The following is a 13,669-nucleotide window of genomic DNA, read 5'->3' as shown; positions in this document are numbered from 1 at the left end:
ATCCAATAACCTAAAATTAACCAAATAAAGCCTTAACCATTCCTACTGTAGTCAAAGAATATTCAATAACATGGAGGAATTATTTGCACATCAATGTTAAAGGGAAAAAAGCAGAATTCAGAATTATGTATTTGTAATATATATATATATACATATATATATATATATAATCACACAATGATTCTATACATGTATAGAAAATAGAAAAAAGGAAATGCTTCAAATAATGGTAATTATAGCTGAGTGATAGATACCAGGTGCTTTCTGCACCTTTGTGTATTTTCCAGATTTACTAAAATAAGTTTGGATTACTTTTTTTTTTTACTTTTTTATTTATTTACTTATTTTTGGTTGCTTTGGGTCTTCATTGCTGCACGCAGGCTTACTCTAGTTGCAGCGAGCGGGGGTTACTCTTCCTTGAGGTGTGCGGGCTTCTCATTGTGGTGGCTTGTTTTGTTATGGAGCATGGGCTTTAGGTGCGCGGGCTTCAGTAGTTGTGGCACACGGGCTCAGTAGTTGTGGCTCATGGGCTTAGTTGCTCCGTGGCATGTGGGATCTTCCAGGACCAGGGCTCGAACCCGTGTCCCCTGCATTGGCAGGTGGATTCTTAACCACTGTGTCACCAGGGAAGTCCTGGATTACTTTTTAATCAGAGAAAAATGTTATATTTTATTCTGTTTATTAATAATACACATACTTTATAAAGTATATGAATACCTGATTACTTTGTGCATGTAAGCAATATTAGCCCATTAGGTAAAATTTTATAGCCAAACACAAAAGTCATTATGAGTTTTGTGTCGGACCCCATAGAAGCACACTATACACACCTGTAAATAACAATTAAAGAAAATATATAGGTTGTTATCACTTGAGCAAGTTTAGTTTTTGGTAACTGATTCTGTTTCCATTTGCCACGAGAAATATATCCTCTTTATCTATGTCCTCCCTTGCTTTTTTTAGGTGTATAAAATGACAGCTTATGTGAAAATCAAACTGAGGTCAAATTACCAATATTCTGTGTGTGGCTGGAGGTCAGAATTACCTTTGTAAAGAGCCCTGAGGCCCAGAATGAATTTCTATTTATTCAGCAGTCTACCTCCCAAACTCAGCTAACAAAAAAAGAAGAAAAGGGCAAAAGGTTCCCAAGCTCAGAGTTCAGCTTGTGTTTGCAAATGACCAAGAAAAAGAAAGATGGAAGCAGGCACAACCAGAGAGAATAGGGGCCAGAAGTTCCTTGTATTTGTAAAGGCAAATGCTTGATTGGTTTGATTCAGCTTGAATCATTTCAGTTGCATGATATTAGAGAGAAAAGAAAACTCTACACTGCCAGATGATGAAGAGACCCTTGATGTGCTTTGTGGGCTCCCTATATGTGTGTATGTATGTGTGTGTGTGTGTGTGTGTGTATTTCTTTTTAATTTAATGGGCACCTACTATGTGCCCAGCACAGCACTAGAAGCATAGATGCCGTGACAACTAACTGTGGCCCTAAACCCTAGGAAGAGTCTGGCCACTTCTTTCTCACTTGTTGACCATGTTCTCTGACTATTTTGGGTTTTACTACATGTTATAGAGGCTTAATTCCCCTTCCAGAAATACCTGCTAAGTCCCATTGGTTTAATTGTGTATAATGCTTGTTTTGGCTTCAACAAAGAGACATCTGGATTATGGATTTCTGCAAAGACTGGAAAGTCAAGCCCTGCACGATACAGCCCACGGAGCACTGCCTTTCCCATCATTATCCACCTCCCCCGCTCCTACTCCATGCTGCCTCACTGAGGTCAGTGATTCTAGTCTATTCAGGCTAATAGCATGTCGTTCTTAGTGAGCTGCTCCTAAACAGTGTTGCTTTTGCACACCTCTTGCTACTTTTATCTCATTTGTGCTTTACAACATCTTTGAAAGACGGATGGGAAAAGAAATATAAGTTGAGACGTAGAATGTTCTAAAACCTTGCAACTTAACACCAGTTTCCACTTTGATGCTATTTAGTTCCATAGGCTGCTAGCTTTCTCCTTGCCTTCTCCAGCCTCGTCCCATTCCCACCCATTCTCTGTTATGGCACCAAAGGGCTTTTTCAGAAATGCAAATCCGACCATGATATTCCCCAATCTAATCCTGCCCAATGGCTCTATGTCACCAACCAAGAACAGTTGGAACTACTCAGTGTGTCTTCCTGGCTGCTTCCCTCCTACTGGGGCCAGTGTTTCAGCCCCATCAAAGCTTCTGCATGTGCGTTCTTCCCACCTGGACCACCTTCACCCCACCTCATCGCCAGGAGAGAAACTCCTACTCATCCTCCAAGGGCCAGCACAAGCATTCCATCCTCCATGAAATGTGTTTCTTAGAAACACTCAGCTTTTAATAAGGAAAGACATTTGAGTCAGTACCTTCTTTGGAGGAGACAGGAGAGTGGTCTTGACCTTGGAGAGAAAGTTACACTCAACCTCAGATAACCTGCATCTGAGCTTTTTCTTTCATCCAGTTCCCGTAACTAATGAAGAAGTGGACTCGGTACACCAGGATGAAAATCACGTTGATTTTACTACTAAAGCCCTAGGAAAATAAACAAGTCATAGAACCAGTCAGAGCTGGCAAGATCTCACAGGAAAATGCTCATGGAAACAAAAAATACACTTTGATATCTTCTGCCCTTGCAGAATATTTTTTCCACAGAAGTGTGTCTTTCACTATCATCACTATCCCCAAGAACTTGGGCGAAATAAGATGGTTGGATTTAGGGCCCACCCGAATCCAAGATGATTTCATCTTGAGACACTCAATTTAAGTACATCTGCAAAGACCCTTTTTCCAAATAAGGTCACATTCACTGGTTCCAGAGGAATGTACCTTTTGGGGGACCACCATCCAACCTACTACAGACAGCATGCCTCACTCTGATTGAAACCTTATCACTAACACCCCAGTTCTGAATCCTGGCTGACCACACTGCTTTCCAATTGTGGTTTCATTCCCAGGTAGCATGACCTCTCTGGAGTTCTTGAGACTTCAGCCTCTCTGCAGTTATATTTCTTGTGAAAAATCAATGGATTGGAATTCTGGTTATACACTTGAGTCTCATAATTGACTCAAGTGTATAATTTCACTTGAGTGAAATAATTGTGTATCTGTGCTAGAGAGAGAAGAGCCCACCTCTTAATGTGTCAGCCCAATTCTATTCCTGAGCCTGCAGACCTGGAGCCCAATTGAAGCCTGGGAAATTAAGGTAATTTTCCTAAGGTGAGCCATCTAGGGAGGCCCCTAGAGAGACCGCCTGCCGGCCATTCCACAGATGACCTTCCCTTGTGCCTGGCCAAGTGAGGACATAGAGGCAGAGAGGGCCCGAGCTCCTCGGGGAGCCAGTAGTCCGTCCAGGTCTTTCCACCCAGTTTTGTGCTGACCAGTGGTTTGGCCCTTTGAGTCAGTCTTCTGGAAGATAAGGAGTGGGGCCAGTCAAGATGGCAGAAGAGGTAGTGAAGAACCTTGAAGACCATCCTGAGCCCTAATGAACCATCTCAGTGAGCAATGCCCACTGTCCAAACACAAGCAGCCAGGAAGCCATGTCTAAGAAGCACATACCTCCTGAAGTGGAATTTGACATGCAACCTCGCCTCCTGGAGCAGGTGATGCCATATGCCAGCTGAAATCATATTTTCGAAGCTCTCCCTTAGCTACTATCTAAAAAGTCAGTAGAAACAGATCTACACAGAGCCTTTTTTTTAACTGACGTATAGTTGATTTACAATGTTTCAGGTGGACAGCAAAGTGATTCAGTTATATACATACATATACTTTTTCAGATTCTTATCCATGACAGGTTATTACAGGATATTGAATATAGCTCTCTGTGCTATGCAGTAGGTCCTTGTTGTTTATCTATTTTATCTATAGTAGTACACAGAGACTTCTTAACCTATTGTGTGTTACTGGTTTTGTTATTGCTGTGGGTATTTCTGCATGATTTCCAACGGATCTGGCTTCTTGGAGAAGCTGGTAGTTTTCCAGTGATTAGAACTATTCTCCATGAGAGGAAAAGGATGATAAACTAAGATCTTAAATGTCACGGTGACACTATGTGTGTGTCCTCAGAAAAACATTTCTGCTGAGAGATAAAAATCTTCTGGATGCTTTTATCTCTGAGCTTCTGGCAACTGTAGAAATTCCCTCATGGAGCACGTGGTCATTACCAGACCACAGACACTGAAACAGGGAAGAAGGACCTGATGTGAAAGGATGGAGGTAAGGGCAGGTTTGTGGGACCTGAGAGACAGAGCTAGCAGCAAGGAGCTTAGTGGCTCTAACTGAAGCCATCCTGGATTATGCTTTCTGAAGTTAATTTAACTTAAATTTACGTTCTTCTTTATGTGTGAGGTACATGGGCCTATACTGAGTGTCCTGCCTGGCTTCCCTTCATTCTCTGTGCCAAAAATCAGCCTAAATGCTGTGTCTTCCCAGTCCCCCATCAATTCTGGCCAACCAAGTGGAAATGCAGAGGCAAGGAGTTCCAGCATGATCCTGTCCGGTCTCCTCCGAGTCACCTGTGTCACCAGACATGGATGAGAGATTGTCAAAAGTGACAGTGGTTTCTGGAGGCAAGAAAATGGCTTACCAGTATGAAGGGGCCAGGAAGAGGGCTATGCACGTTTTGAATTTCATTTCAGACCTAACCTTCCCCTCAGTCTCTGCCTAATAGAAAAGAAATAGTGAAAGACTCACAGACTTAGAGAACGAATTTATGGTTACCGGTGGGGGGAAGGGTGGGGGGGAAGGGATATTTAGGGAGTTTGGGATTGACATGTACACACTGCTATACTTTAAATGGATAACCAATAAGTCCCTACTGTATAACACAGGGAACTCTGCTCAGTTTTATGTGACAACCTAAATGGGAAAAGAATTTGAAAAAGAATAGATACATGTATATGTATAACTGAATCACTTGGCTGTACACCTGAAATTATCACATTGTTAATTATAACATTGTTAATCAACTATACTCCAATATAAAATAAAAAGTTTAAAAAAAGAGAAAAGAAAGAGTGAAATATTCTGAAAAAGATAAGCAGTGGAATCATTAAGTGCTTACTTTTAGGAGCAGTGTTCTAGAGACATACCCTCACAGCTCTTCAGACAGGAAATAGCAATATAATTTCAGGAAATATCAATGATCTTCATGGCTTAGTATTTCCTGTAAAGGCGTAGAGAAAAGGGTGGGAAATGACATACTCAGCTTGCAAAAACTGCACTTCTAAAAAAAAAAGAAAGAAAAAAAAAAAACAGCAGCTTCTAACACATGCCAATTCTTACTTATCTAAAGGCTTCAAAAGTCAACCCCAACGTGAATAATGAAACATCCTTGGTTGAGGTTACTGTGTTTATTTTGGTTATTTACAATATTCTATCACACTGACACTCCAAATGCTAAGTTTCCTACAAGGATTTTGGAATATGTCATGTAAACCAACGACTAGTTTATAGTAGATATTTTTGCTACATTGAAGAGTTTTTCATTCTCAGGTAACGATCAGACAAGAGCCTTAAGTGACAACTTTTTTAAAGCTGTCTGCCTTTTTAATGGAAGTTTTCTTTTTTGAAGGTGAAGTATGCTGTTCTTTATGACAGCTTTGTTGACACCAACAGAAATTCAAAGTAAAGCTCTGAAAGTGAATCAGGTAGATTACCTACATGTCCTTGGAATTCAGCTCGGCTTATGGGAAATTTGTCCATTATTTTCATATTCCATTTCCCAGGAAAACATAGGCCATGATCAACAGAAGCTCATTATCCCAAAGCAGCCAATCAAGGAAGCATACCCTGTCACCAGGTGAGATATGGCTACATCTGGGTCAACATCATGAAGAAGTACATTATCAACGTGTAAACATGAGCAGTTTCAGGAAGACAGCCTTTGCATTCCTGCCTTGTGTTTAATCGAAACCAGGACACGGAACTCACGCTTCCAGACAAAAGTCAACTCTGCTTTGACCCTTGCTTCCACCAAGTTCACCGACACTTCAGGAAAGCAGAGAGTTGCCTGGATGAAACCAAAGAATCTTCTGGCAACCCCCAAATCCTGCCCCTGACAGCAGCCTATACAAAGTGAGTCTGAGAAATGTAATACATCTTAGGAATGCACCTGAAAAACAGCAATATTATATCCACCAGGGGAAAAGTCTTCCTGGGGATTAGTGTGGGCTCTGAAACTTGATTCTTCCCAAGCTTTCATAATTGTTATCCCAATTAATGGAACTGCAGACACCATTCTTCTATTCCCAGGTACAATCATGTCACGTTCTTCTGAAGCTCACAAAGCCATTTCCTTCAACACTGCCCTCCGGGAGGGAGTCTTGAGGTTAATGACCCTCCACAGAAGACTATCATTTACGTACTGTACAAGTGCATTTTCTTTGCATTTCAGTCATGCCCTGACCTTGGAGAGGACGATGGAAAGGGGGATGCCTCATTGCCTTCCCATTTATAAACTGATTATTTTCCTATTGGCACCTTCATTCTGCAATCACTGACATAAAATCTTTTACCAAACAAAATGTAAGAAATGAGAAATCGATTGGATTTCTAAAGTTTGCTTTGAACTCAGCCATTAATAAGAGGTTCTTTTAAGAAGAGAAGTCTATAGAAGTGACTCCACACCAGAACCCAGCTGTGCTACTTTCCGAGGAGATGCGGCCACATCCAATCAAAGCGTAGAAACTCTTAGTCATTTTTAACTGAATTGACAGAGAAGTACTATTTTTCTACCCAAAAAAAAAAAAAAAAAGGAAGGAAAGAATGCTTTCACGTAGATCTACGCAAGCTAAACTTACACCAAAAGCTCATGCAAGGTCGATGAATAACAAAGTTTTCTGCTCCCACCACAGACTCCTTGCCATGACGTGGCCCTCCCAGACAATCTTCCCCAGAGGGCAGCTCAGCTGCTTCCTTTCTCTTCTGTAGGTCTTCATCCAAATGCCACCTTCTAGGCAAGGCCTTCCCTAACCACCTGTTGACAATTGTAAAGCCTCTGCCCTACCATGCCCACCTGCTTTCTCCACTCAACTTTCCTTTATAGCGCTTCTATATCTGAGATTCTTTACATTTTATCTAGTCCTTTATTCTGCTTATTGCATGTCTCCCCTCACAAGAAGGGATGCTCCATGAGGACCAGAAGATAACAACCCCTAAACAGAAATCATCATAGAGCAGACACTCCGTAAATATAATGATATAAAATGTTTAAAATGGAAAGTCAAAATAAAATCGCCCAGCTTTTTGTCGCTTTCCGGCATTCAAGATGTCAAAGCAAGGACATGGTGGGTCCTTTGGTGTGAAATTCTGGATTTCCTTGGGTGTTCTGGTTGGAGCCGTGATCAATTGTGCTGACAACACAGGAGCCAAAAATCTGCATATCATCTCTGTGAAGGGGATCAAGGGACAACTGAATAGACTTCCTGCTGCTGGTGTGGGTGACATGGTGATGGCCGCAGTCAAGAAAGGCAAACCAGAGCTCAGAAAGAAGTGGTAATTAGACAACGAAAGTCCTACCGGAGAAAAGGTGGTATGTTTCTTTATTTTGAAGATAATGCAGGAGTTGTAGAAAACAGTAAGGCGAGAAGAAAGATTCCGCCTTTCACAGGACCAGCTGCAGAAGAACGTGCAGACTTGTGGCCCAGGATTGCATCCAATGCTTGCAGCATTGCATGATTCTTTGGTGTATTTGTAAAAAACTAAAAATAAAAATAGTTTGCTCCGCCCCAAAATAAAAATAAAATAAAATAAAATAAAATCGCCTGCCACGAACAAATAACCACCTTCTCTCCACTAAGGTAGACAGTATGGTGAAGCCATTGCCCAGTGAGCCGAGGACGAAATAGGAGGAGAAACATTGCTCATGCCCTGGCACATTGGATACTAAGCCTTGTGCCTTCCATTTCACCTTGGAGCCCTGATCCCTGTGCACACCTCCACCTGAGAGACTAGAGGGAAGAGGGGAGACATTCCCTCTGGTTTCCAGCTTGCTTGTCAACTCACTGGTGAGTTGTATCCAGGACTGACTTCACAGGAACGCAGCCTGCATCATCCCACAAGCCTCCACACTCGGAAGGGGCCCTATGTTTGGTTTAATGCTCTGCTGTCCATACCTTGAAATTCTTAATAATTTTACCTTCCAATTTGTCTTTTATAAGTGAAATTCAGTGGGACAATGGAAGATGCGTATGAGCAGAGGAGAGTCATGAAATAAAGGAAAAACCTTCATATTTTAGTACCTTTAACGGCACTTTTCCCTACTTTTCAACAAGCAGCCCCATTTTCACTTTGCACTGGGCCCCCAAAATTATGTAGTCGGTCCTGGTTGTATCCATGTTATTTCTGGAGAGCAACAAAAACTTTCTAAGGTAGAGGAAATCCATTCTGTCCTATATGGTCTGTTCTCCCAGCTTGAAAGCAATGGGGTCATCTTTTTGGCTGGCAATGACCCCCATCACCAAGCTTAGATTCAATTAAAGTAGAAATTAAGGATAGCATTTGAGGCAATGAGTTGATTTTGGAAAGAAAGAAAAAAATAAAGAAAATTCTGTTATAAAAATAATTACTGAAAATGTTAACAACAGTAGCTTGGAAACTCTTTTTGTTGTCTGAGAACTTTTCAAAAAGTTATTTATTGAAATCATATGACTATATCTACTACAACTACACCATGTACGAAAAGAAAATGGTTTAATCCACCTCTTCCTGGGGAGAGTAGAGATTAGTGACGTTACCCAAGGCGTCTCAAATACTGGAGAGAATTTGGCCATTCGACAATGACGCAAATTAATAAAAGGCAATGCGCATCTTTATTTTCACAACTTCCTAATTTTGAGAAAACTCTATGAACTCACAGGTTAAATTAAGAAAAAATTTAAACGAGCTGCTAAAAAATAAAAGTTAGATGGGTCATTCATAAATTAAATGATCATGACACCCAAATTTGGTAACTTGCAAGAAATAAAATAGTTTAACCTCATATTCCCAAATGAGTAATATTTTTCTAATAGCCAGCCCTTCCCTATGTCTCTATTTCCAGGATGCTGTCAAAGAAGATGCAAGACCTGAGCAGTAAAATCAAACACCTGTAGGGGCCAGACACATAACACAAATGTGTGACTCAGATTAGATACAACATAACAGAGGAGATGGGACAGTAAGAACTGCATGTGTCCCTTATAAAGAGGTGTTTCATTTCATTTTGTTTTGTTTTGAAGGGGGCCTGTGTTAGTCTGGGTCTTCTGAAAAGCAAAAACCAAAAGAGGATTAAATGTACGAGTAATTTATTAAGAGAAATACCTATGAAAGAACATGGGAAAGGAGCCAGTCTCCAAGAGGTGACGGACCGTGATGCAGGTCTGACGTGAGGGAAGGAGAGAGGGAAGGAAGGGAATTTGCATGGATGCCTCCTGGGCTGCCTGGAGCTCTACAGAAAGTTCACCAAGGCCACTGGGGGAGGCCTGAAGCCACCGTCAGAGGCGTCCCATCTCTCCCAGAAATGGACCTGCCTCAGTTTCCTGCCTCACTCAGCCTTGGAAGGCATGGCCTCAGTACCAACCAGTGATGGATGTCAAAGCTCAGAAGCTGGGGCTTCTGAGAACCACTGGAGATACGAGGTCATTCTCACGGCCCTCAGGGTGCCCATAAAATACACCTGCAGACCCGCAGGTTGAGACTCTTCCTGGGCCCAGGTTACAGTTACTTTCTTCATTCTCTTGCCATCTCTCCCTTGATGAACCACTGCTGTCTTCCTGTATCTATACATCTCTTCAGATACAAGGAGAGTTTAGTCATCCAGTTCAGGGACATTGAAAGGATTCATCAGTTGAAAGACAGGACTTGCACTGCCAGAAGCAAACATTTTCAAAACCAGCTGTCCTTATAGATCTCTCGGAAGTCAGTCACTGAAGTTGCCTTCAGGCCAGAAAATTTGGATCAGGTGTCAGATTGTTCCATGTCCCCACAGAGGTCACGGTGCCCTTTGCTGAATGTGGTTCCAGAGCCAGATAAGTTATGTAGGAACAAACAGCATTTTTTTAACCAATTAATTTTATACCAGTTTTTGAAACATAAAGGAATCTCTCATCCTCTTCTTTTTATACAGAAAAGTGTTCCCCTTGGGAAAGTTCCAATGATCTCACAGTTCCTCCCATGGATACAGAAATAGCATCAGTGTTACACTTAAAAAGTTGAGAAGACAAAACTCTGAGCACTACCAGACCCAGGGCCTGTGAAAGTATTAGCAGCAGTGTTGCCACACAGCAGGGCTGAAAGTATCATGGCTGTATTCCCCAAGGGGGCCTCAAGTTAGCAAAATTATTCTGCTGAAGGCTGCAAGAAAATAAAGAAGAAAGCTCCCTGTAAATACAGAACCAGTGAAGAGAACAACAACAAAAGGGCATCCTTTTAAAAACACAAATGAAATATGAAACACGAAGGAAGATTAACAGCTAAGCCTTCACAGGGGGGAACCAGAAAAAGAGGAAACTTTGTTGTTGATATGTCCAAAATGCCACCTGAGAAAGCTGAGTGCAAGGGGCTTATCATGGGGAAACGATGGTCTTCTTCAAGATCTTTTCTCTAAAGGATCCAATGCCCCTAAAATAACATGGCATGCATTTTGGGGAAGAGATGAGTAGAGAAATACTTTGTCAAGAACTAACATGGGGTGATTGCCAGGGAGCAAGCAGACGACTGAATAAAAAGGGGAATGACAGTTATATGAAGGTACAGATTAAAGAAAAATCAACTAAGTGTAAACTTAATACATGTACATTTTATTGATATAAGTTATGCTTCAATGAAGTTGAAAAATCTTAACAGAAAAAAAAAAACTAACATGGGGTATAGAAGAATAAAAATGTGAGACTTGGGTGTGAGCCACATTTTACTGATATTGTTAACCAAGTGTGTGGTTACACTGTGTATTCTAAAAATGGAATCGTGACATGATCTGTGTGTTGCCTTTCCAGGTGATGTGTCTTCTACTAGGACATTCAAACATCCTCAAATCCATCCTGACCCCCAGCAAACAGCCTGCCCTCATGTTTTCTTTCAGGAAATGGCAGCCCTGTCTATTCTGGAAACCTATCCATGTTGGAAACCTTCTCTTCTCCAGCCTTATACAACCATCATCAAGACCTCTCAGTTTCACTTTCTCTTGACTCCGTCTGCTTCTTGTAACCGTAACCTCCATCCTGGTCTAAACGAAGGTCACTTTTTTCCTACTCTCCAGAGACAGCCATCCAACTGGTCCCCTTGATTCGACTCTTTCTCCACACCCCCCATCCTTCTCCAAAGAACAGCCAGTGATCTTCCCAAGACATAAATGGCTCATATTGTTCCACTGTAGTCTCAACCTCTCCAGTGGCTTCCAATTCTGCTTTAATTACAAAGACCCTCATCCTCAACATGCCCGACAAGATCTTCATGTGTGTAGCCCCCCCTTGCTAATACATCCACCCCATCTGCTCAGTCCCTACATAGCAGCAACGCCGCCTTCTTCCGGTTCTTCAAATACTGTGCTCTTCGTTGCCTCGGAGCCTTTGCAAATACTGTTCCCTCTGCCCCCATCTCCTCACCTCTTCCCTCCTGCATTTCATGGAGTTCAGAAGGATTTTCCTCAAGAAAGCCTTCCCTGCCACATCCTTAACTATCCCGTCCCAGAATAACTGAGGTCCTTTTCACACTTTTTGTAGCATGGTTGCCATTTTAGTGTATTTATGGGATGATTTGACTAATCTCTGTCTTTATATCTAGAGTGAGGCCAGGAACCATGTCTGTTTTCTCAATTATTTCCCTTGTGGCTAGTCCAGCACCTGGCACAAAGGTGAATAATTGTGTTGGATGGATGGATGGATAAGTACAAAAAAATTATAAATGCATAAACCAAATACATCTTTCCGGGGCAGAAATAAATTTCCAATGTAGATAAACGCTAATGGGTAAATATACCACATTTTCAATGTTCTAATTGTTTTGAATAGGTAATACATTTACATGCTTCAAATCTAAAAGATATCCATTGAGAAGATTTGTTCCTACCCTGTATCTTTCTATTCCATTCTTCACCACCCCTATAAGGCACCCTACTTCTACTAGTATCTTATATCCTTGTATCTTCACGCAGATACAAGCAAATACATGTTCTTAGTTTCACTTTTTCTTACACAAAAGAGAGCATACCATACACACTGTCAGTTTACCGAGAGCTTCTTACTCTTCTGTACAGGTGGATGGTAGTCTGTTTATTTAACCCTTCCCCTCCTCTCTTTCTTTTCTTTTTTTTTTTTTTTTTTTGCTCTTTCAAACAAGACTGCCATGAGTGACACTGTGCATGTGTCATTTTGCATGTGTCCAGGCCTGACTGTAAAGTCAACTCCTACAGAAGTAGGATAGCTGGGTCAAAGTGTAAATACACTGGTAATTTTGCTAGATTGCCATCTATATGCATGTTAAAGTCTCATTTTAGAAATCTATAACTTCGAAAAAAGGTAAGTTAGGAGATAGTGGGGTAAGCCTTAGAGCCAGAAATGTCTGGGTTTGAATCTCCAGTCTATTATTTATCAACTATGTTAGCATGGGTTAGATAACCTCTCTGAGCCTCAGTTTTGTGGCTTCAAACAACTCCCAAACCTCCATCTGCAGCTGAGACTCTCCTCACTTGTCCAACTGCCAACTGGATACCTCCTCCTGTATGCCCCACATCCTTAAGTTGCAAATATTGAAAACAAAACTCACGATCTGTCACTTAAACTGGATTCTATTCGTGCATTCTCCAGTCATCCAGAGACACAGAGACCTGAGGGTTTTCTTCTGCTCTTTCCCCTTCTACCCACAGTCCCAATCCAGTCACCAAATCCTGGTCATTCTTCTTCCCCAATCTTCCTGGAATCTGTTTCTTCCTTTATTCTCTTTCCCTCTGTCCCATTGTAGCTGTTCATAGCTTCCCAACTGGACTGTTACAAAAGGGACCAGGCTAGTTTTTCTGACTCCGGTCTCAGGGCCTCTTAGGACAATCTCGCTAACCAGCTGTCAAGTGATCATTCTAGAACACTAACCAGGTCTTGTTTCTCCCTGGATGAAAGCCACTTGTTTGTCCTCCACCTTCTGGGGGCAGGTGTCTAAATAAACAGCATGTAAACCGTATGAACCACAGCCTTCTCTCAGCTTCACCTCCAGCCCCTCGCCTGGCCTCTGGCTACAGCAAACTTCTGCCTTCCTCTGGGAACCCATCTCACCCAAACAGATTTCTCTTTGCACAAGGAACTCTTCCTGTATGTTTTTCATTCATTTATTCATTCAGCAAATATTTCTGAGTGGCTAAGATGTGACATTTATCCTTTAATTTAAAAAAAAAAAAGATGTCTGGCATGCCTCAGACTACTGGACCCCCAGAAGCTTCATTGGTGCAACAGATCCCTGAATTTCCATAGGGTAAATCTCCCAGCTCTGCTACACAGGTGTCTTACTAAGGCAGTATTTCTCAACATGGCACTATTAAAATTCGGGGACAGACAATTCTTTGTTGAAGGGTGAGGGTTGTCTCAAGCATTGTAGAATGTACATCCCTGGACTCTAGCCACTAAATACTAGTTACTCACAATCCCCCATTTTTAACAACCAAAAGTGTCTCCAGACA

General features: G+C 41.7%; 1 protein-coding gene and 1 pseudogene across 4 annotated transcripts in view; one reads left to right on the top strand and one right to left on the bottom strand.

Moving 5' to 3' along the window:
* Positions 1–13,669, bottom strand: part of SETD4 (SET domain containing 4) — a 136,911-nt gene that overhangs the window by 23,358 nt on the left and 99,884 nt on the right. The window contains exon 14 of one of the 4 annotated variants that reach the window (XR_009701238.1): positions 5,127–5,191. The exons of the other annotated variants lie outside the window; for them this stretch is intronic. The gene's annotated coding sequence lies outside the window, so the exon portion shown is untranslated. Of the gene's footprint in view, positions 1–5,126; positions 5,192–13,669 lie in introns of those variants that run through there. 4 annotated transcript variants of the gene reach the window in all.
* LOC133093137 (large ribosomal subunit protein uL14-like) lies at positions 7,295–7,704 on the top strand (annotated as a pseudogene).

Source organism: Eubalaena glacialis, chromosome 6, assembly GCF_028564815.1.
Source record: "Eubalaena glacialis isolate mEubGla1 chromosome 6, mEubGla1.1.hap2.+ XY, whole genome shotgun sequence".
Classification (NCBI taxonomy): Eukaryota; Metazoa; Chordata; class Mammalia; order Artiodactyla; family Balaenidae; genus Eubalaena; species Eubalaena glacialis.
This window is presented reverse-complemented; position numbering and strand designations above follow the sequence as displayed.